This window comes from Clavelina lepadiformis, chromosome 3 (assembly GCF_947623445.1).
Source record: "Clavelina lepadiformis chromosome 3, kaClaLepa1.1, whole genome shotgun sequence".
In the NCBI taxonomy this organism is placed as follows: domain Eukaryota; kingdom Metazoa; phylum Chordata; class Ascidiacea; order Aplousobranchia; family Clavelinidae; genus Clavelina; species Clavelina lepadiformis.
In genome coordinates, this window is record NC_135242.1 from 12617719 (window position 1) to 12644716 (window position 26998).

A 26998-nucleotide genomic window follows, 5' to 3' on the forward strand; every position below is an offset into this window, starting at 1 on the left:
ATAGTTCACAAAGCACTTTTTAGGACCTATATAACTAATGTATAGTGCAAATTTTTTAGTTAAGTTCTTTTAACGATAACAGACAAACCTTTCATTGGTTAACTGTTATACTTTTATTATTTACTTATTAGACTCTAATAAACATTTTGAGACCAGTTAGAACTTTTTGCAATGTGAATTGCACATTTGGCACCATATAGTTCACAAGGCACTTTTTAGGACCTATATAACTAATGTATAGTGCAAATTTTTTAGTTAAGTTCTTTTAACGATAACAGACAAACCTTTCATTGGTTAACTGTTATACTTTTATTATTTACTTATTAGACTCTAATAAACATTTAGAGACCCGTTAGAACTTTTTGCAATGTGAATTGCACATTTGGCACCATATAGTTCACAAAGCACTTTTTAGGACCTATATAACTAATGTATAGTGCAAATTTTTTAGTTAAGTTCTTTTAACGATAACAGACAAACCTTTCATTAGTTAACTGTTATACTTTTATTATTTACTTATTAGACTCTAATAAACATTTAGAGACCCGTTAGAACTTTTTGCAATGTGAATTGCACATTTGGCACCATATAGTTCACAAAGCACTTTTTAGGACCTATATAACTAATGTATAGTGCAAATTTTTTAGTTAAGTTCTTTTAACGATAACAGACAAACCTTTCATTGGTTAACTGTTATACTTTTATTATTTACTTATTAGACTCTAATAAACATTTTGAGACCAGTTAGAACTTTTTGCAATGTGAATTGCACATTTGGCACCATATTGTTCACAAGGTACTTTTTAGGACCTATGTAACTAATGTATAGTGCAAATTTTTTAGTTAAGTTCTTTTAACAATAACAGACAAACCGTTCATTGGTTAACTGTTATACTTTTATTATTTACTTATTAGACTCTAATAAACATTTTGAGACCAGTTAGAACTTTTTGCAATGTGAATTGCACATTTGGCACCATATAGTTCACAAAGCACTTTTTAGGACCTATATAACTAATGTATAGTGCAAATTTTTTAGTTAAGTTCTTTTAACGATAACAGACAAACCTTTCATTGGTTAACTGTTATACTTTTATTATTTACTTATTAGACTCTAATAAACATTTAGAGACCCGTTAGAACTTTTTGCAATGTGAATTGCACATTTGGCACCATATAGTTCACAAAGCACTTTTTAGGACCTATATAACTAATGTATAGTGCAAATTTTTTAGTTAAGTTCTTTTAACGATAACAGACAAACCTATCATTGGTTAACTGTTATACTTTTATTATTTACTTATTAGACTCTAATAAACATTTTGAGACCCGTTAGAACTTTTTGCAATGTGAATTGCACATTTGGCACCATATAGTTCACAAAGCACTTTTTAGGACCTATATAACTAATGTATAGTGCAAATTTTTTAGTTAAGTTCTTTTAACGATAACAGACAAACCTTTCATTGGTTAACTGTTATACTTTAATTATTTATTTATTAGGCTCTAATAAACATTTTGAGACCAGTTAGAAATTTTTGCAATGTGAATTGCACATTTGGCACCATATTGTTCACTAGGTACTTTTTAGGACCTATATAACTAATGTATAGTGCAAATTTTTTAGTTAAGTTCTTTTAACGATAACAGACAAACCTTTCATTGGTTAACTGTTATACTTTTATTATTTACTTATTAGACTCTAATAAACATTTTGAGACCAGTTAGAACTTTTTGCAATGTGAATTGCACATTTGGCACCATATTGTTCACTAGGTACTTTTTAGGACCTATATAACTAATGTATAGTGCAAATTTTTTAGTTAAGTTCTTTTAACGATAACAGACAAACCTTTTATTGGTTAACTGTTATACTTTTATTATTTACTTATTAGACTCTAATAAACATTTAGAGACCCGTTAGAACTTTTTGCAATGTGAATTGCACATTTGGCACCATATAGTTCACAAAGCACTTTTTAGGACCTATATAACTAATGTATAGTGCAAATTTTTTAGTTAAGTTCTTTTAACGATAACAGACAAACCTTTCATTGGTTAACTGTTATACTTTTATTATTTACTTATTAGACTCTAATAAACATTTTGAGACCCGTTAGAACTTTTTGCAATGTGAATTGCACATTTGGCACCATATAGTTCACAAGGTACTTTTCAGGACCTATATAACTAATGTATAGTGCAAATTTTTTAGTTAAGTTCTTTTAACGATAACAGACAAACCTTTTATTGGTTAACTGTTATACTTTTATTATTTACTTATTAGACTCTAATAAACATTTAGAGACCCGTTAGAACTTTTTGCAATGTGAATTGCACATTTGGCACCATATAGTTCACAAGGCACTTTTTAGGACCTATATAACTAATGTATAGTGCAAATTTTTTAGTTAAGTTCTTTTAACGATAACAGACAAACCTTTTATTGGTTAACTGTTATACTTTTATTATTTACTTATTAGACTCTAATAAACATTTAGAGACCCGTTAGAACTTTTTGCAATGTGAATTGCACATTTGGCACCATATAGTTCACAAAGCACTTTTTAGGACCTATATAACTAATGTATAGTGCAAATTTTTTAGTTAAGTTCTTTTAACGATAACAGACAAACCTTTCATTGGTTAACTGTTATACTTTTATTATTTACTTATTAGACTCTAATAAACATTTAGAGACCCGTTAGAACTTTTTGCAATGTGAATTGCACATTTGGCACCATATAGTTCACAAAGCACTTTTTAGGACCTATATAACTAATGTATAGTGCAAATTTTTTAGTTAAGTTCTTTTAACGATAACAGACAAACCTTTTATTGGTTAACTGTTATACTTTTATTATTTACTTATTAGACTCTAATAAACATTTTGAGACCCGTTAGAACTTTTTGCAATGTGAATTGCACATTTGGCACCATATAGTTCACAAAGCACTTTTTAGGACCTATATAACTAATGTATAGTGCAAATTTTTTAGTTAAGTTCTTTTAACGATAACAGACAAACCTTTCATTGGTTAACTGTTATACTTTAATTATTTACTTATTAGACTCTAATAAACATTTTGAGACCAGTTAGAAATTTTTGCAATGTGAATTGCACATTTGGCACCATATTGTTCACTAGGTACTTTTTAGGACCTATATAACTAATGTATAGTGCAAATTTTTTAGTTAAGTTCTTTTAACGATAACAGACAAACCTATCATTGGTTAACTGTTATACTTTTATTATTTACTTATTAGACTCTAATAAACATTTTGAGACCCGTTAGAACTTTTTGCAATGTGAATTGCACATTTGGCACCTTATAGTTCACAAGGTACTTTTTAGGACCTATATAACTAATGTATAGTGCAAATTTTTTAGTTAAGTTCTTTTAACGATAACAGACAAACCTTTTATTGGTTAACTGTTATACTTTTATTATTTACTTATTAGACTCTAATAAACATTTAGAGACCCGTTAGAACTTTTTGCAATGTGAATTGCACATTTGGCACCATATAGTTCACAAAGCACTTTTTAGGACCTATATAACTAATGTATAGTGCAAATTTTTTAGTTAAGTTCTTTTAACGATAACAGACAAACCTTTCATTGGTTAACTGTTATACTTTTATTATTTACTTATTAGACTCTAATAAACATTTTGAGACCCGTTAGAACTTTTTGCACTGTGAATTGCACATTTGGCACCATATAGTTCACAAAGCACTTTTTAGGACCTATATAACTAATGTATAGTGCAAATTTTTTAGTTAAGTTCTTTTGACGATAACAGACAAACCTTTTATTGGTTAACTGTTATACTTTTATTATTTACTTATTAGACTCTAATAAACATTTTGAGACCAGTTAGAACTTTTTGCAATGTGAATTGCACATTTGGCACCATATTGTTCACTAGGTACTTTTTAGGACCTATATAACTAATGTATAGTGCAAATTTTTTAGTTAAGTTCTTTTAACGATAACAGACAAACCTTTTATTGGTTAACTGTTATACTTTTATTATTTACTTATTAGACTCTAATAAACATTTAGAGACCCGTTAGAACTTTTTGCAATGTGAATTGCACATTTGGCACCATATAGTTCACAAAGCACTTTTTAGGACCTATATAACTAATGTATAGTGCAAATTTTTTAGTTAAGTTCTTTTAACGATAACAGACAAACCTTTCATTGGTTAACTGTTATACTTTTATTATTTACTTATTAGACTCTAATAAACATTTAGAGACCCGTTAGAACTTTTTGCAATGTGAATTGCACATTTGGCACCATATAGTTCAAAAGGTACTTTTCAGGACCTATATAACTAATGTATAGTGCAAATTTTTTAGTTAAGTTCTTTTAACGATAACAGACAAACCTTTCATTGGTTAACTGTTATACTTTTATTATTTACTTATTAGACTCTAATAAACAGTTAGAGAGCCGTTAGAACTTTTTGCAATGTGAATTGCACATTTGGCACCATATAGTTCACAAAGCACTTTTTAGGACCTATATAACTAATGTATAGTGCAAATTTTTTAGTTAAGTTCTTTTAACGATAACAGACAAACCGTTCATTGGTTAACTGTTATACTTTTATTATTTACTTATTAGACTCTAATAAACATTTAGAGACCCGTTAGAACTTTTTGCAATGTGAATTGCACATTTGGCACCATATAGTTCACAAAGCACTTTTTAGGACCTATATAACTAATGTATAGTGCAAATTTTTTAGTTAAGTTCTTTTAACGATAACAGACAAACCTTTCATTGGTTAACTGTTATACTTTTATTATTTACTTATTAGACTCTAATAAACATTTTGAGACCAGTTAGAACTTTTTGCAATGTGAATTGCACATTTGGCACCATATAGTTCACAAAGCACTTTTTAGGACCTATATAACTAATGTATAGTGCAAATTTTTTAGTTAAGTTCTTTTAACGATAACAGACAAACCTTTCATTGGTTAACTGTTATACTTTTATTATTTACTTATTAGACTCTAATAAACATTTTGAGACCAGTTAGAACTTTTTGCAATGTGAATTGCACATTTGGCACCATATTGTTCACAAGGTACTTTTTAGGACCTATGTAACTAATGTATAGTGCAAATTTTTTAGTTAAGTTCTTTTAACAATAACAGACAAACCTTTCATTGGTTAACTGTTATACTTTTATTATTTACTTATTAGACTCTAATAAACATTTTGAGACCCGTTAGAACTTTTTGCAATGTGAATTGCACATTTGGCACCATATAGTTCACAAAGCACTTTTTAGGACCTATATAACTAATGTATAGTGCAAATTTTTTAGTTAAGTTCTTTTAACGATAACAGACAAACCGTTCATTGGTTAACTGTTATACTTTTATTATTTACTTATTAGACTCTAATAAACATTTAGAGACCCGTTAGAACTTTTTGCAATGTGAATTGCACATTTGGCACCATATAGTTCACAAAGCACTTTTTAGGACCTATATAACTAATGTATAGTGCAAATTTTTTAGTTAAGTTCTTTTAACGATAACAGACAAACCTATCATTGGTTAACTGTTATACTTTTATTATTTACTTATTAGACTCTAATAAACATTTTGAGACCCGTTAGAACTTTTTGCAATGTGAATTGCACATTTGGCACCATATAGTTCACAAAGCACTTTTTAGGACCTATATAACTAATGTATAGTGCAAATTTTTTAGTTAAGTTCTTTTAACGATAACAGACAAACCTTTCATTGGTTAACTGTTATACTTTTATTATTTACTTATTAGACTCTAATAAACATTTTGAGACCCGTTAGAACTTTTTGCAATGTGAATTGCACATTTGGCACCATATAGTTCACAAAGCACTTTTTAGGACCTATATAACTAATGTATAGTGCAAATTTTTTAGTTAAGTTCTTTTAACGATAACAGACAAACCTTTCATTGGTTAACTGTTATACTTTTATTATTTACTTATTAGACTCTAGGAAACATTTTGAGACCCGTTAGAACTTTTTGCAATGTGAATTGCACATTTGGCACCTTATAGTTCACAAGGTACTTTTTAGGACCTATATAACTAATGTATAGTGCAAATTTTTTAGTTAAGTTCTTTTAACGATAACAGACAAACCTTTTATTGGTTAACTGTTTTACTTTTATTATTTACTTATTAGACTCTAATAAACATTTAGAGACCCGTTAGAACTTTTTGCAATGTGAATTGCACATTTGGCACCATATAGTTCACAAAGCACTTTTTAGGACCTATATAACTAATGTATAGTGCAAATTTTTTAGTTAAGTTCTTTTAACGATAACAGACAAACCGTTCATTGGTTAACTGTTATACTTTTATTATTTACTTATTAGACTCTAGGAAACATTTTGAGACCCGTTAGAACTTTTTGCAATGTGAATTGCACATTTGGCACCTTATAGTTCACAAGGTACTTTTTAGGACCTATATAACTAATGTATAGTGCAAATTTTTTAGTTAAGTTCTTTTAACGATAACAGACAAACCTTTTATTGGTTAACTGTTTTACTTTTATTATTTACTTATTAGACTCTAATAAACATTTAGAGACCCGTTAGAACTTTTTGCAATGTGAATTGCACATTTGGCACCATATAGTTCACAAAGCACTTTTTAGGACCTATATAACTAATGTATAGTGCAAATTTTTTAGTTAAGTTCTTTTAACGATGACAGACAAACCTTTCATTGGTTAACTGTTATACTTTTATTATTTACTTATTAGACTCTAATAAACATTTTGAGACCCGTTAGAACTTTTTGCAATGTGAATTGCACATTTGGCACCATATAGTTCACAAGGTACTTTTTAGGACCTATATAACTAATGTATAGTGCAAATTTTTTAGTTAAGTTCTTTTAACGATAACAGACAAACCTTTCATTGGTTAACTGTTATACTTTTATTATTTACTTATTAGACTCTAATAAACATTTAGAGACCCGTTAGAACTTTTTGCATTGTGAATTGCACATTTGGCACCATATAGTTCACAAAGCACTTTTTAGGACCTATATAACTAATGTATAGTGCAAATTTTTTAGTTAAGTTCTTTTAACGATAACAGACAAACCTTTCATTGGTTAACTGTTATACTTTTATTATTTACTTATTAGACTCTAATAAACATTTAGAGACCCTTTAGAACTTTTTGCAATGTGAATTGCACATTTGGCACCATATAGTTCACAAAGCACTTTTTAGGACCTATATAACTAATGTATAGTGCAAATTGTTTAGTTAAGTTCTTTTAACGATAACAGACAAACCTTTCATTGGTTAACTGTTATACTTTTATTATTTACTTATTAGACTCTAATAAACATTTTGAGACCAGTTAGAACTTTTTGCAATGTGAATTGCACATTTGGCACCATATAGTTCACAAGGCACTTTTTAGGACCTATATAACTAATGTATAGTGCAAATTTTTTAGTTAAGTTCTTTTAACGATAACAGACAAACCTTTCATTGGTTAACTGTTATACTTTTATTATTTACTTATTAGACTCTAATAAACATTTAGAGACCCGTTAGAACTTTTTGCAATGTGAATTGCACATTTGGCACCATATAGTTCACAAAGCACTTTTTAGGACCTATATAACTAATGTATAGTGCAAATTTTTTAGTTAAGTTCTTTTAACGATAACAGACAAACCTTTCATTAGTTAACTGTTATACTTTTATTATTTACTTATTAGACTCTAATAAACATTTAGAGACCCGTTAGAACTTTTTGCAATGTGAATTGCACATTTGGCACCATATAGTTCACAAAGCACTTTTTAGGACCTATATAACTAATGTATAGTGCAAATTTTTTAGTTAAGTTCTTTTAACGATAACAGACAAACCTTTCATTGGTTAACTGTTATACTTTTATTATTTACTTATTAGACTCTAATAAACATTTTGAGACCAGTTAGAACTTTTTGCAATGTGAATTGCACATTTGGCACCATATTGTTCACAAGGTACTTTTTAGGACCTATGTAACTAATGTATAGTGCAAATTTTTTAGTTAAGTTCTTTTAACAATAACAGACAAACCGTTCATTGGTTAACTGTTATACTTTTATTATTTACTTATTAGACTCTAATAAACATTTTGAGACCAGTTAGAACTTTTTGCAATGTGAATTGCACATTTGGCACCATATAGTTCACAAAGCACTTTTTAGGACCTATATAACTAATGTATAGTGCAAATTTTTTAGTTAAGTTCTTTTAACGATAACAGACAAACCGTTCATTGGTTAACTGTTATACTTTTATTATTTACTTATTAGACTCTAATAAACATTTAGAGACCCGTTAGAACTTTTTGCAATGTGAATTGCACATTTGGCACCATATAGTTCACAAAGCACTTTTTAGGACCTATATAACTAATGTATAGTGCAAATTTTTTAGTTAAGTTCTTTTAACGATAACAGACAAACCTATCATTGGTTAACTGTTATACTTTTATTATTTACTTATTAGACTCTAATAAACATTTTGAGACCCGTTAGAACTTTTTGCAATGTGAATTGCACATTTGGCACCATATAGTTCACAAAGCACTTTTTAGGACCTATATAACTAATGTATAGTGCAAATTTTTTAGTTAAGTTCTTTTAACGATAACAGACAAACCTTTCATTGGTTAACTGTTATACTTTAATTATTTATTTATTAGGCTCTAATAAACATTTTGAGACCAGTTAGAAATTTTTGCAATGTGAATTGCACATTTGGCACCATATTGTTCACTAGGTACTTTTTAGGACCTATATAACTAATGTATAGTGCAAATTTTTTAGTTAAGTTCTTTTAACGATAACAGACAAACCTTTTATTGGTTAACTGTTATACTTTTATTATTTACTTATTAGACTCTAATAAACATTTAGAGACCCGTTAGAACTTTTTGCAATGTGAATTGCACATTTGGCACCATATAGTTCACAAGGCACTTTTTAGGACCTATATAACTAATGTATAGTGCAAATTTTTTAGTTAAGTTCTTTTAACGATAACAGACAAACCTTTTATTGGTTAACTGTTATACTTTTATTATTTACTTATTAGACTCTAATAAACATTTAGAGACCCGTTAGAACTTTTTGCAATGTGAATTGCACATTTGGCACCATATAGTTCACAAAGCACTTTTTAGGACCTATATAACTAATGTATAGTGCAAATTTTTTAGTTAAGTTCTTTTAACGATAACAGACAAACCTTTCATTGGTTAACTGTTATACTTTTATTATTTACTTATTAGACTCTAATAAACATTTAGAGACCCGTTAGAACTTTTTGCAATGTGAATTGCACATTTGGCACCATATAGTTCACAAAGCACTTTTTAGGACCTATATAACTAATGTATAGTGCAAATTTTTTAGTTAAGTTCTTTTAACGATAACAGACAAACCTTTTATTGGTTAACTGTTATACTTTTATTATTTACTTATTAGACTCTAATAAACATTTTGAGACCCGTTAGAACTTTTTGCAATGTGAATTGCACATTTGGCACCATATAGTTCACAAAGCACTTTTTAGGACCTATATAACTAATGTATAGTGCAAATTTTTTAGTTAAGTTCTTTTAACGATAACAGACAAACCTTTCATTGGTTAACTGTTATACTTTAATTATTTACTTATTAGACTCTAATAAACATTTTGAGACCAGTTAGAAATATTTGCAATGTGAATTGCACATTTGGCACCATATTGTTCACTAGGTACTTTTTAGGACCTATATAACTAATGTATAGTGCAAATTTTTTAGTTAAGTTCTTTTAACGATAACAGACAAACCTTTCATTGGTTAACTGTTATACTTTTATTATTTACTTATTAGACTCTAATAAACATTTTGAGACCCGTTAGAACTTTTTGCAATGTGAATTGCACATTTGGCACCTTATAGTTCACAAGGTACTTTTTAGGACCTATATAACTAATGTATAGTGCAAATTTTTTAGTTAAGTTCTTTTAACGATAACAGACAAACCTTTTATTGGTTAACTGTTATACTTTTATTATTTACTTATTAGACTCTAATAAACATTTAGAGACCCGTTAGAACTTTTTGCAATGTGAATTGCACATTTGGCACCATATAGTTCACAAAGCACTTTTTAGGACCTATATAACTAATGTATAGTGCAAATTTTTTAGTTAAGTTCTTTTAACGATAACAGACAAACCTTTCATTGGTTAACTGTTATACTTTTATTATTTACTTATTAGACTCTAATAAACATTTTGAGACCCGTTAGAACTTTTTGCACTGTGAATTGCACATTTGGCACCATATAGTTCACAAAGCACTTTTTAGGACCTATATAACTAATGTATAGTGCAAATTTTTTAGTTAAGTTCTTTTAACGATAACAGACAAACCTTTTATTGGTTAACTGTTATACTTTTATTATTTACTTATTAGACTCTAATAAACATTTTGAGACCAGTTAGAACTTTTTGCAATGTGAATTGCACATTTGGCACCATATTGTTCACTAGGTACTTTTTAGGACCTATATAACTAATGTATAGTGCAAATTTTTTAGTTAAGTTCTTTTAACGATAACAGACAAACTTTTTATTGGTTAACTGTTATACTTTTATTATTTACTTATTAGACTCTAATAAACATTTAGAGACCCGTTAGAACTTTTTGCAATGTGAATTGCACATTTGGCACCATATAGTTCACAAAGCACTTTTTAGGACCTATATAACTAATGTATAGTGCAAATTTTTTAGTTAAGTTCTTTTAACGATAACAGACAAACCTTTCATTGGTTAACTGTTATACTTTTATTATTTACTTATTAGACTCTAATAAACATTTTGAGACCCGTTAGAACTTTTTGCAATGTGAATTGCACATTTGGCACCATATAGTTCAAAAGGTACTTTTCAGGACCTATATAACTAATGTATAGTGCAAATTTTTTAGTTAAGTTCTTTTAACGATAACAGACAAACCTTTCATTGGTTAACTGTTATACTTTTATTATTTACTTATTAGACTCTAATAAACAGTTAGAGAGCCGTTAGAACTTTTTGCAATGTGAATTGCACATTTGGCACCATATAGTTCACAAAGCACTTTTTAGGACCTATATAACTAATGTATAGTGCAAATTTTTTAGTTAAGTTCTTTTAACGATAACAGACAAACCGTTCATTGGTTAACTGTTATACTTTTATTATTTACTTATTAGACTCTAATAAACATTTAGAGACCCGTTAGAACTTTTTGCAATGTGAATTGCACATTTGGCACCATATAGTTCACAAAGCACTTTTTAGGACCTATATAACTAATGTATAGTGCAAATTTTTTAGTTAAGTTCTTTTAACGATAACAGACAAACCTTTCATTGGTTAACTGTTATACTTTTATTATTTACTTATTAGACTCTAATAAACATTTAGAGACCCGTTAGAACTTTTTGCAATGTGAATTGCACATTTGGCACCATATAGTTCACAAAGCACTTTTTAGGACCTATATAACTAATGTATAGTGCAAATTTTTTAGTTAAGTTCTTTTAACGATAACAGACAAACCTTTCATTGGTTAACTGTTATACTTTTATTATTTACTTATTAGACTCTAATAAACATTTAGAGACCCGTTAGAACTTTTTGCAATGTGAATTGCACATTTGGCACCATATAGTTCACAAAGCACTTTTTAGGACCTATATAACTAATGTATAGTGCAAATTTTTTAGTTAAGTTCTTTTAACGATAACAGACAAACCTTTCATTGGTTAACTGTTATACTTTTATTATTTACTTATTAGACTCTAATAAACATTTTGAGACCAGTTAGAACTTTTTGCAATGTGAATTGCACATTTGGCACCATATTGTTCACAAGGTACTTTTTAGGACCTATGTAACTAATGTATAGTGCAAATTTTTTAGTTAAGTTCTTTTAACAATAACAGACAAACCTTTCATTGGTTAACTGTTATACTTTTATTATTTACTTATTAGACTCTAATAAACATTTTGAGACCCGTTAGAACTTTTTGCAATGTGAATTGCACATTTGGCACCATATAGTTCACAAAGCACTTTTTAGGACCTATATAACTAATGTATAGTGCAAATTTTTTAGTTAAGTTCTTTTAACGATAACAGACAAACCGTTCATTGGTTAACTGTTATACTTTTATTATTTACTTATTAGACTCTAATAAACATTTAGAGACCCGTTAGAACTTTTTGCAATGTGAATTGCACATTTGGCACCATATAGTTCACAAAGCACTTTTTAGGACCTATATAACTAATGTATAGTGCAAATTTTTTAGTTAAATTCTTTTAACGATAACAGACAAACCTATCATTGGTTAACTGTTATACTTTTATTATTTACTTATTAGACTCTAATAAACATTTTGAGACCCGTTAGAACTTTTTGCAATGTGAATTGCATATTTGGCACCATATAGTTCACAAAGCACTTTTTAGGACCTATATAACTAATGTATAGTGCAAATTTTTTAGTTAAGTTCTTTTAACGATAACAGACAAACCTTTCATTGGTTAACTGTTATACTTTTATTATTTACTTATTAGACTCTAATAAACATTTTGAGACCCGTTAGAACTTTTTGCAATGTGAATTGCACATTTGGCACCATATAGTTCACAAAGCACTTTTTAGGACCTATATAACTAATGTATAGTGCAAATTTTTTAGTTAAGTTCTTTTAACGATAACAGACAAACCTTTCATTGGTTAACTGTTATACTTTTATTATTTACTTATTAGACTCTAGGAAACATTTTGAGACCCGTTAGAACTTTTTGCAATGTGAATTGCACATTTGGCACCTTATAGTTCACAAGGTACTTTTTAGGACCTATATAACTAATGTATAGTGCAAATTTTTTAGTTAAGTTCTTTTAACGATAACAGACAAACCTTTTATTGGTTAACTGTTTTACTTTTATTATTTACTTATTAGACTCTAATAAACATTTAGAGACCCGTTAGAACTTTTTGCAATGTGAATTGCACATTTGGCACCATATAGTTCACAAAGCACTTTTTAGGACCTATATAACTAATGTATAGTGCAAATTTTTTAGTTAAGTTCTTTCAACGATAACAGACAAACCGTTCATTGGTTAACTGTTATACTTTTATTATTTACTTATTAGACTCTAATAAACATTAAGAGACCTGTTAGAACTTTTTGCAATTTGAAATGCACATTTGGCACCATATAGTTCACAAAGCACTTTTTAGGACCTATATAACTAATGTATAGTGCAAATTTTTTAGTTAAGTTCTTTTAACGATAACAGACAAACCTTTCATTGGTTAACTGTTATACTTTTATTATTTACTTATTAGACTCTAATAAACATTTAGAGACCCGTTAGAACTTTTTGCAATGTGAATTGCACATTTGGCACCATATAGTTCACAAAGCACTTTTTAGGACCTATATAACTAATGTATAGTGCAAATTTTTTAGTTAAGTTCTTTTAACGATGACAGACAAACCTTTCATTGGTTAACTGTTATACTTTTATTATTTACTTATTAGACTCTAATAAACATTTTGAGACCCGTTAGAACTTTTTGCAATGTGAATTGCACATTTGGCACCATATAGTTCACAAGGCACTTTTTAGGACCTATATAACTAATGTATAGTGCAAATTTTTTAGTTAAGTTCTTTTAACGATAACAGACAAACCTTTCATTGGTTAACTGTTATACTTTTATTATTTACTTATTAGACTCTAATAAACATTTAGAGACCCGTTAGAACTTTTTGCAATGTGAATTGCACATTTGGCACCATATAGTTCACAAAGCACTTTTTAGGACCTATATAACTAATGTATAGTGCAAATTTTTTAGTTAAGTTCTTTTAACGATAACAGACAAACCTTTCATTGGTTAACTGATATACTTTTATTATTTACTTATTAGACTCTAATAAACATTTTGAGACCAGTTAGAACTTTTTGCAATGTGAATTGCACATTTGGCACCATATTGTTCACAAGGTACTTTTTAGGACCTATGTAACTAATGTATAGTGCAAATTTTTTAGTTAAGTTCTTTTAACGATAACAGACAAACCTTTCATTGGTTAACTGTTATACTTTTATTATTTACTTATTAGACTCTAATAAACATTTTGAGACCAGTTAGAACTTTTTGCATTGTGAATTGCACATTTGGCACCATATAGTTCACAAAGCACTTTTTAGGACCTATATAACTAATGTATAGTGCAAATTTTTTAGTTAAGTTCTTTTAACGATAACAGACAAACCGTTCATTGGTTAACTGTTATACTTTTATTATTTACTTATTAGACTCTAATAAACATTTTGAGACCCGTTAGAACTTTTTGCAATGTGAATTGCACATTTGGCACCATATAGTTCACAAAGCACTTTTTAGGACCTATATAACTAATGTATAGTGCAAATTTTTTAGTTAAGTTCTTTTAACGATAACAGACAAACCTTTCATTGGTTAACTGTTATACTTTAATTATTTACTTATTAGACTCTAATAAACATTTTGAGACCAGTTAGAACTTTTTGCAATGTGAATTGCACATTTGGCACCATATAGTTTACAAGGTACTTTTTAGGACCTATGTAACTAATGTATAGTGCAAATTTTTTAGTTAAGTTCTTTTAACAATAACAGACAAACCTTTCATTGTTTAACTGTTATACTTTTATTATTTACTTATTAGACTCTAATAAACATTTTAAGACCCGTTAGAACTTTTTGCAATGTGAATTGCACATTTGGCACCATATAGGTCACAAGGCACTTTTTAGGACCTATATAACTAATGTATAGTGCAAATTTTTTAGTTAAGTTCTTTTAACGATAACGGACAAAGCTTTTATTGGTTAACTGTTATACTTTTATTATTTACTTATTAGACTCTAATAAACATTTTGAGACCCGTTAGAACTTTTTGCAATGTGAATTGCACATTTGGCACCATATAGTTCACAAGGTACTTTTTAGGACCTATATAACTAATGTATAGTGCAAATTTTTTAGTTAAGTTCTTTTAACGATAACAGACAAACCTTTCATTGGTTAACTGTTATACTTTTATTATTTACTTATTAGACTCTAATAAACATTTTGAGACCAGTTAGAAGTTTTTGCAATGTGAATTGCACATTTGGCACTATATTGTTCACAAGGTACTTTTTAGGACCTATATAACTAATGTATAGTGCAAATTTTTTAGTTAAGTTCTTTTAACGATAACAGACAAAGCTTTTATTGGTTAACTGTTATACTTTTATTATTTACTTATTAGACTCTAATAAACATTTTGAGACCAGTTAGAACTTTTTGCAATGTGAATTGCACATTTGGCACCATATAGTTCACAAGGTACTTTTCAGGACCTATATAACTAATGTATAGTGCAAATTTTTTAGTTAAGTTCTTTTAACGATAACAGACAAACCTTTCATTGGTTAACTGTTATACTTTTATTATTTACTTATTAGACTCTAATAAACATTTTGAGACCAGTTAGAACTTTGTGCAATTTGAATTGCACATTTGGCACCATATTGTTCACAAGGTACTTTTTAGGACCTATATAACTAATGTATAGTGCACATTTTTTAGTTAAGTTCTTTTAACGATAACAGACAAACCTTTTATTGGTTAACTGTTATACTTTTATTATTTACTTATTAGACTCTAATAAACAATTTGAGACCCGTTAGAACTTTTTGCAATGTGAATTGCACATTTGGCACCATATAGTTCACAAGGTACTTTTTAGGACCTATATAACTAATGTATAGTGCATTTTTTAGTTAAGTTCTTTTAACGATAACAGACAAACCTTTCATTGGTTAACTGTTATACTTTTATTATTTACTTATTAGACTCTAATAAACATTTTGAGACCCGTTAGAAGTTTTTGCAATGTGAATTGCACATTTGGCACCATATTGTTCACAAGGTACTTTTTAGGACCTATATAACTAATGTATAGTGCAAATTTTTTAGTTAAGTTCTTTTAACGATAACAGACAAACCTTTCATTGGTTAACTGTTATACTTTTATTATTTACTTATTAGACTCTAATAAACATTTTGAGACCAGTTAGAACTTTGTGCAATTTGAATTGCACATTTGGCACCATATTGTTCACAAGGTACTTTTTAGGACCTATATAACTAATGTATAGTGCACATTTTTTAGTTAAGTTCTTTTAACGATAACAGACAAACCTTTTATTGGTTAACTGTTATACTTTTATTATTTACTTATTAGACTCTAATAAACATTTAGAGACCCGTTAGAACTTTTTGCAATGTGAATTGCACATTTGGCACCATATAGTTCACAAAGCACTTTTTAGGACCTATATAACTAATGTATAGTGCAAATTTTTTAGTTAAGTTCTTTTAACGATAACAGACAAACCTTTCATTGGTTAACTGTTATACTTTTATTATTTACTTATTAGACTCTAATAAACATTTAGAGACCCGTTAGAACTTTTTGCAATGTGAATTGCACATTTGGCACCATATAGTTCACAAAGCACTTTTTAGGACCTATATAACTAATGTATAGTGCAAATTTTTTAGTTAAGTTCTTTTAACGATAACAGACAAACCTTTCATTGGTTAACTGTTATACTTTTATTATTTACTTATTAGACTCTAATAAACATTTTGAGACCAGTTAGAACTTTTTGCAATGTGAATTGCACATTTGGCACCATATTGTTCACAAGGTACTTTTTAGGACCTATGTAACTAATGTATAGTGCAAATTTTTTAGTTAAGTTCTTTTAACAATAACAGACAAACCTTTCATTGGTTAACTGTTATACTTTTATTATTTACTTATTAGACTCTAATAAACATTTTGAGACCCGTTAGAACTTTTTGCAATGTGAATTGCACATTTGGCACCATATAGTTCACAAAGCACTTTTTAGGACCTATATAACTAATGTATAGTGCAAATTTTTTAGTTAAGTTCTTTTAACGATAACAGACAAACCGTTCATTGGTTAACTGTTATACTTTTATTATTTACTTATTAGACTCTAATAAACATTTAGAGACCCGTTAGAACTTTTTGCAATGTGAATTGCACATTTGGCACCATATAGTTCACAAAGCACTTTTTAGGACCTATATAACTAATGTATAGTGCAAATTTTTTAGTTAAATTCTTTTAACGATAACAGACAAACCTATCATTGGTTAACTGTTATACTTTTATTATTTACTTATTAGACTCTAATAAACATTTTGAGACCCGTTAGAACTTTTTGCAATGTGAATTGCACATTTGGCACCATATAGTTCACAAAGCACTTTTTAGGACCTATATAACTAATGTATAGTGCAAATTTTTTAGTTAAGTTCTTTTAACGATAACAGACAAACCTTTCATTGGTTAACTGTTATACTTTTATTATTTACTTATTAGACTCTAATAAACATTTTGAGACCCGTTAGAACTTTTTGCAATGTGAATTGCACATTTGGCACCATATAGTTCACAAAGCACTTTTTAGGACCTATATAACTAATGTATAGTGCAAATTTTTTAGTTAAGTTCTTTTAACGATAACAGACAAACCTTTCATTGGTTAACTGTTATACTTTTATTATTTACTTATTAGACTCTAGGAAACATTTTGAGACCCGTTAGAACTTTTTGCAATGTGAATTGCACATTTGGCACCTTATAGTTCACAAGGTACTTTTTAGGACCTATATAACTAATGTATAGTGCAAATTTTTTAGTTAAGTTCTTTTAACGATAACAGACAAACCTTTTATTGGTTAACTGTTTTACTTTTATTATTTACTTATTAGACTCTAATAAACATTTAGAGACCCGTTAGAACTTTTTGCAATGTGAATTGCACATTTGGCACCATATAGTTCACAAAGCACTTTTTAGGACCTATATAACTAATGTATAGTGCAAATTTTTTAGTTAAGTTCTTTTAACGATAACAGACAAACCGTTCATTGGTTAACTGTTATACTTTTATTATTTACTTATTAGACTCTAATAAACATTAAGAGACCTGTTAGAACTTTTTGCAATTTGAAATGCACATTTGGCACCATATAGTTCACAAAGCACTTTTTAGGACCTATATAACTAATGTATAGTGCAAATTTTTTAGTTAAGTTCTTTTAACGATAACAGACAAACCTTTCATTGGTTAACTGTTATACTTTTATTATTTACTTATTAGACTCTAATAAACATTTAGAGACCCGTTAGAACTTTTTGCAATGTGAATTGCACATTTGGCACCATATAGTTCACAAAGCACTTTTTAGGACCTATATAACTAATGTATAGTGCAAATTTTTTAGTTAAGTTCTTTTAACGATGACAGACAAACCTTTCATTGGTTAACTGTTATACTTTTATTATTTACTTATTAGACTCTAATAAACATTTTGAGACCCGTTAGAACTTTTTGCAATGTGAATTGCACATTTGGCACCATATAGTTCACAAGGCACTTTTTAGGACCTATATAACTAATGTATAGTGCAAATTTTTTAGTTAAGTTCTTTTAACGATAACAGACAAACCTTTCATTGGTTAACTGTTATACTTTTATTATTTACTTATTAGACTCTAATAAACATTTAGAGACCCGTTAGAACTTTTTGCAATGTGAATTGCACATTTGGCACCATATAGTTCACAAAGCACTTTTTAGGACCTATATAACTAATGTATAGTGCAAATTTTTTAGTTAAGTTCTTTTAACGATAACAGACAAACCTTTCATTGGTTAACTGATATACTTTTATTATTTACTTATTAGACTCTAATAAACATTTTGAGACCAGTTAGAACTTTTTGCAATGTGAATTGCACATTTGGCACCATATTGTTCACAAGGTACTTTTTAGGACCTATGTAACTAATGTATAGTGCAAATTTTTTAGTTAAGTTCTTTTAACGATAACAGACAAACCTTTCATTGGTTAACTGTTATACTTTTATTATTTACTTATTAGACTCTAATAAACATTTTGAGACCAGTTAGAACTTTTTGCATTGTGAATTGCACATTTGGCACCATATAGTTCACAAAGCACTTTTTAGGACCTATATAACTAATGTATAGTGCAAATTTTTTAGTTAAGTTCTTTTAACGATAACAGACAAACCGTTCATTGGTTAACTGTTATACTTTTATTATTTACTTATTAGACTCTAATAAACATTTTGAGACCCGTTAGAACTTTTTGCAATGTGAATTGCACATTTGGCACCATATAGTTCACAAAGCACTTTTTAGGACCTATATAACTAATGTATAGTGCAAATTTTTTAGTTAAGTTCTTTTAACGATAACAGACAAACCTTTCATTGGTTAACTGTTATACTTTAATTATTTACTTATTAGACTCTAATAAACATTTTGAGACCAGTTAGAACTTTTTGCAATGTGAATTGCACATTTGGCACCATATAGTTTACAAGGTACTTTTTAGGACCTATGTAACTAATGTATAGTGCAAATTTTTTAGTTAAGTTCTTTTAACAATAACAGACAAACCTTTCATTGTTTAACTGTTATACTTTTATTATTTACTTATTAGACTCTAATAAACATTTTAAGACCCGTTAGAACTTTTTGCAATGTGAATTGCACATTTGGCACCATATAGGTCACAAGGCACTTTTTAGGACCTATATAACTAATGTATAGTGCAAATTTTTTAGTTAAGTTCTTTTAACGATAACGGACAAAGCTTTTATTGGTTAACTGTTATACTTTTATTATTTACTTATTAGACTCTAATAAACATTTTGAGACCCGTTAGAACTTTTTGCAATGTGAATTGCACATTTGGCACCATATAGTTCACAAGGTACTTTTTAGGACCTATATAACTAATGTATAGTGCAAATTTTTTAGTTAAGTTCTTTTAACGATAACAGACAAACCTTTCATTGGTTAACTGTTATACTTTTATTATTTACTTATTAGACTCTAATAAACATTTTGAGACCAGTTAGAAGTTTTTGCAATGTGAATTGCACATTTGGCACTATATTGTTCACAAGGTACTTTTTAGGACCTATATAACTAATGTATAGTGCAAATTTTTTAGTTAAGTTCTTTTAACGATAACAGACAAAGCTTTTATTGGTTAACTGTTATACTTTTATTATTTACTTATTAGACTCTAATAAACATTTTGAGACCAGTTAGAACTTTTTGCAATGTGAATTGCACATTTGGCACCATATAGTTCACAAGGTACTTTTCAGGACCTATATAACTAATGTATAGTGCAAATTTTTTAGTTAAGTTCTTTTAACGATAACAGACAAACCTTTCATTGGTTAACTGTTATACTTTTATTATTTACTTATTAGACTCTAATAAACATTTTGAGACCAGTTAGAACTTTGTGCAATTTGAATTGCACATTTGGCACCATATTGTTCACAAGGTACTTTTTAGGACCTATATAACTAATGTATAGTGCACATTTTTTAGTTAAGTTCTTTTAACGATAACAGACAAACCTTTTATTGGTTAACTGTTATACTTTTATTATTTACTTATTAGACTCTAATAAACAATTTGAGACCCGTTAGAACTTTTTGCAATGTGAATTGCACATTTGGCACCATATAGTTCACAAGGTACTTTTTAGGACCTATATAACTAATGTATAGTGCATTTTTTAGTTAAGTTCTTTTAACGATAACAGACAAACCTTTCATTGGTTAACTGTTATACTTTTATTATTTACTTATTAGACTCTAATAAACATTTTGAGACCCGTTAGAAGTTTTTGCAATGTGAATTGCACATTTGGCACCATATTGTTCACAAGGTACTTTTTAGGACCTATATAACTAATGTATAGTGCAAATTTTTTAGTTAAGTTCTTTTAACGATAACAGACAAACCTTTCATTGGTTAACTGTTATACTTTTATTATTTACTTATTAGACTCTAATAAACATTTTGAGACCAGTTAGAACTTTGTGCAATTTGAATTGCACATTTGGCACCATATTGTTCACAAGGTACTTTTTAGGACCTATATAACTAATGTATAGTGCACATTTTTTAGTTAAGTTCTTTTAACGATAACAGACAAACCTTTTATTGGTTAACTGTTATACTTTTATTATTTACTTATTAGACTCTAATAAACATTTAGAGACCCGTTAGAACTTTTTGCAATGTGAATTGCACATTTGGCACCATATAGTTCACAAAGCACTTTTTAGGGCCTATATAACTAATGTATAGTGCAAATTTTTTAGTTAAGTTCTTTTAACGATAACAGACAAACCTTTCATTGGTTAACTGTTATACTTTTATTATTTACTTATTAGACTCTAATAAACATTTTGAGACCCGTTAGAACTTTTTGCAATGTGAATTGCACATTTGGCACCATATAGTTCACAAAGCACTTTTTAGGGCCTATATAACTAATGTATAGTGCAAATTTTTTAGTTAAGTTCTTTTAACGATAACAGACAAACCTTTCATTGGTTAACTGTTATACTTTTATTATTTACTTATTAGACTCTAATAAACATTTTGAGACCCGTTAGAACTTTTTGCAATGTGAATTGCACATTTGGCACCATATAGTTCACAAGGTACTTTTTAGGACCTATATAACTAATGTATAGTGCAAATTTTTTAGTTAAGTTCTTTTAACGATAACAGACAAACCTATCATTGGTTAACTGTTATACTTTTATTATTTACTTATTAGACTCTAATAAACATTTTGAGACCCGTTAGAACTTTTTGCAATGTGAATTGCACATTTGGCACCATATAGTTCACAAAGCACTTTTTAGGACCTATATAACTAATGTATAGTGCAAATTTTTTAGTTAAGTTCTTTTAACGATAACAGACAAACCTTTCATTGGTTAACTGTTATACTTTTATTATTTACTTATTAGACTCTAATAAACATTTTGAGACCCGTTAGAACTTTTTGCAATGTGAATTGCACATTTGGCACCATATTGTTCACTAGGTACTTTTTAGGACCTATATAACTAATGTATAGTGCAAATTTTTTAGTTAAGTTCTTTTAACGATAACAGACAAACCTTTTATTGGTTAACTGTTATACTTTTATTATTTACTTATTAGAATCTAATAAACATTTAGAGACCCGTTAGAACTTTTTGCAATGTGAATTGCACATTTGGCACCATATAGTTCACAAAGCACTTTTTAGGACCTATATAACTAATGTATAGTGCAAATTTTTTAGTTAAGTTCTTTTAACGATAACAGACAAACCTTTCATTGGTTAACTGTTATACTTTTATTATTTACTTATTAGACTCTAATAAACATTTAGAGACCCGTTAGAACTTTTTGCAATGTGAATTGCACATTTGGCACCATATAGTTCACAAAGCACTTTTTAGGACCTATATAACTAATGTATAGTGCAAATTTTTTAGTTAAGTTCTTTTAACGATAACAGACAAACCTTTCATTGGTTAACTGTTATACTTTTATTATTTACTTATTAGACTCTAATAAACATTTAGAGACCCGTTAGAACTTTTTGCAATTTGAAATGCACATTTGGCACCATATAGTTCACAAAGCACTTTTTAGGACCTATATAACTAATGTATAGTGCAAATTTTTTAGTTAAGTTCTTTTAACGATAACAGACAAACCTTTCATTGGTTAACTGTTATACTTTTATTATTTACTTATTAGACTCTAATAAACATTTAGAGACCCGTTAGAACTTTTTGCAATGTGAATTGCACATTTGGCACCATATAGTTCACAAAGCACTTTTTAGGACCTATATAACTAATGTATAGTGCAAATTTTTTAGTTAAGTTCTTTTAACGATAACAGACAAACCTTTCATTGGTTAACTGTTATACTTTTATTATTTACTTATTAGACTCTAATAATCATTTAGAGACCCGTTAGAACTTTTTGCAATGTGAATTGCACATTTGGCACCATATAGTTCACAAAGCACTTTTTAGGACCTATATAAATAATGTATAGTGCAAATTTTTTAGTTAAGTTCTTTTAACGATAACAGACAAACCTTTCATTGGTTAACTGTTATACTTTTATTATTTACTTATTAGACTCTAATAAACATTTAGAGACCCGTTAGAACTTTTTGCAATGTGAATTGCACATTTGGCACCATATAGTTCACAAAGCACTTTTTAGGGCCTATATAACTAATGTATAGTGCAAATTTTTTAGTTAAGTTCTTTTAACGATAACAGACAAACCTTTCATTGGTTAACTGTTATACTTTTATTATTTACTTATTAGACTCTAATAAACATTTTGAGACCCGTTAGAACTTTTTGCAATGTGAATTGCACATTTGGCACCATATTGTTCACAAGGTACTTTTTAGGACCTATGTAACTAATGTATATTGCAAATTTTTTAGTTAAGTTCTTTTAACGATAACAGACAAACCTTTCATTGGTTAACTGTTATACTTTTATTATTTACTTATTAGACTCTAATAAACATTTTGAGACCAGTTAGAACTTTTTGCATTGTGAATTGCACATTTGGCACCATATAGTTCACAAAGCACTTTTTAGGACCTATATAACTAATGTATAGTGCAAATTTTTTAGTTAAGTTCTTTTAACGATAACAGACAAACCGTTCATTGGTTAACTGTTATACTTTTATTATTTACTTATTAGACTCTAATAAACATTTAGAGACCCGTTAGAACTTTTTGCAATGTGAATTGCACATTTGGCACCATATAGTTCACAAAGCACTTTTTAGGACCTATATAACTAATGTATAGTGCAAATTTTTTAGTTAAGTTCTTTTAACGATAACAGACAAACCTTTCATTGGTTAACTGTTATACTTTAATTATTTACTTATTAGACTCTAATAAACATTTTGAGACCAGTTAGAACTTTTTGCAATGTGAATTGCACATTTGGCACCATATAGTTTACAAGGTACTTTTTAGGACCTATGTAACTAATGTATAGTGCAAATTTTTTAGTTAAGTTCTTTTAACAATAACAGACAAACCTTTCATTGGTTAACTGTTATACTTTTATTATTTACTTATTAGACTCTAATAAACATTTTAAGACCCGTTAGAACTTTTTGCAATGTGAATTGCACATTTGGCACCATATAGGTCACAAGGCACTTTTTAGGACCTATATAACTAATGTATAGTGCAAATTTTTTAGTTAAGTTCTTTTAACGATAACGGACAAAGCTTTTATTGGTTAACTGTTATACTTTTATTATTTACTTATTAGACTCTAATAAACATTTTGAGACCCGTTAGAACTTTTTGCAATGTGAATTGCACATTTGGCACCATATAGTTCACAAGGTACTTTTTAGGACCTATATAACTAATGTATAGTGCAAATTTTTTAGTTAAGTTCTTTTAACGATAACAGACAAACCTTTCATTGGTTAACTGTTATACTTTTATTATTTACTTATTAGACTCTAATAAACATTTTGAGACCAGTTAGAAGTTTTTGCAATGTGAATTGCACATTTGGCACCATATTGTTCACAAGGTACTTTTTAGGACCTATATAACTAATGTATAGTGCAAATTTTTTAGTTAAGTTCTTTTAACGATAACAGACAAAGCTTTTATTGGTTAACTGTTATACTTTTATTATTTACTTATTAGACTCTAATAAACATTTTGAGACCAGTTAGAACTTTTTGCAATGTGAATTGCACATTTGGCACCATATAGTTCACAAGGTACTGTTCAGGACCTATATAACTAATGTATAGTGCAAATTTTTTAGTTAAGTTCTTTTAACGATAACAGACAAACCTTTCATTGGTTAACTGTTATACTTTTATTATTTACTTATTAGACTCTAATAAACATTTTGAGACCAGTTAGAACTTTGTGCAATTTGAATTGCACATTTGGCACCATATTGTTCACAAGGTACTTTTTAGGACCTATATAACTAATGTATAGTGCACATTTTTTAGTTAAGTTCTTTTAACGATAACAGACAAACCTTTTATTGGTTAACTGTTATACTTTTATTATTTACTTATTAGACTCTAATAAACAATTTGAGACCCGTTAGAACTTTTTGCAATGTGAATTGCACATTTGGCACCATATAGTTCACAAAGCACTTTTTAGGACCTATATAACTAATGTATAGTGCAAATTTTTTAGTTAAGTTCTTTTAACGATAACAGACAAACCTTTCATTGGTTAACTGTTATACTTTTATTATTTACTTATTAGACTCTAATAAACATTTTGAGACCAGTTAGAAGTTTTTGCAATGTGAATTGCACATTTGGCACCATATTGTTCACAAGGTACTTTTTAGGACCTATATAACTAATGTATAGTGCAAATTTTTTAGTTAAGTTCTTTTAACGATAACAGACAAACCTTTCATTGGTTAACTGTTATACTTTTATTATTTACTTATTAGACTCTAATAAACATTTTGAGACCAGTTAGAACTTTTTGCAATGTGAATTGCACATTTGGCACCATATAGTTCACAAGGTACTTTTCAGGACCTATATAACTAATGTATAGTGCAAATTTTTTAGTTAAGTTCTTTTAACGATAACAGACAAACCTTTCATTGGTTAACTGTTATACTTTTATTATTTACTTATTAGACTCTAATAAACATTTTGAGACCAGTTAGAACTTTGTGCAATTTGAATTGCACATTTGGCACCATATTGTTCACAAGGTACTTTTTAGGACCTATATAACTAATGTATAGTGCACATTTTTTAGTTAAGTTCTTTTAACGATAACAGACAAACCTTTTATTGGTTAACTGTTATACTTTTATTATTTACTTATTAGACTCTAATAAACATTTAGAGACCCGTTAGAAGTTTTTGCAATGTGAATTGCACATTTGGCACGATATAGTTCACAAAGCACTTTTTAGGACCTATATAACTAATGTATAGTGCAAATTTTTTAGTTAAGTTCTTTTAACGATAACAGACAAACCTTTCATTGGTTAACTGTTATACTTTTATTATTTACTTATTAGACTCTAATAAACATTTTGAGACCCGTTAGAACTTTTTGCAATGTGAATTGCACATTTGGCACCATATAGTTCACAAAGCACTTTTTAGGGCCTATATAACTAATGAATAGTGCAAATTTTTTAGTTAAGTTCTTTTAACGATAACAGACAAACCTTTCATTGGTTAACTGTTATACTTTTATTATTTACTTATTAGACTCTAATAAACATTTTGAGACCCGTTAGAACTTTTTGCAATGTGAATTGCACATTTGGCACCATATAGTTCACAAAGCACTTTTTAGGGCCTATATAACTAATGTATAGTGCAAATTTTTTAGTTAAGTTCTTTTAACGATAACAGACAAACCTTTCATTGGTTAACTGTTATACTTTTATTATTTACTTATTAGACTCTAATAAACATTTTGAGACCCGTTAGAACTTTTTGCAATGTGAATTGCACATTTGGCACCATATAGTTCACAAGGTACTTTTTAGGACCTATATAACTAATGTATAGTGCAAATTTTTTAGTTAAGTTCTTTTAACGATAACAGACAAACCTTTCATTGGTTAACTGTTATACTTTTATTATTTACTTATTAGACTCTAATAAACATTTTGAGACCCGTTAGAACTTTTTGCAATGTGAATTGCACATTTGGCACCATATAGTTCACAAAGCACTTTTTAGGACCTATATAACTAATGTATAGTGCAAATTTTTTAGTTAAGTTCTTTTAACGATAACAGACAAACCTTTCATTGGTTAACTGTTATACTTTTATTATTTACTTATTAGACTCTAATAAACATTTTGA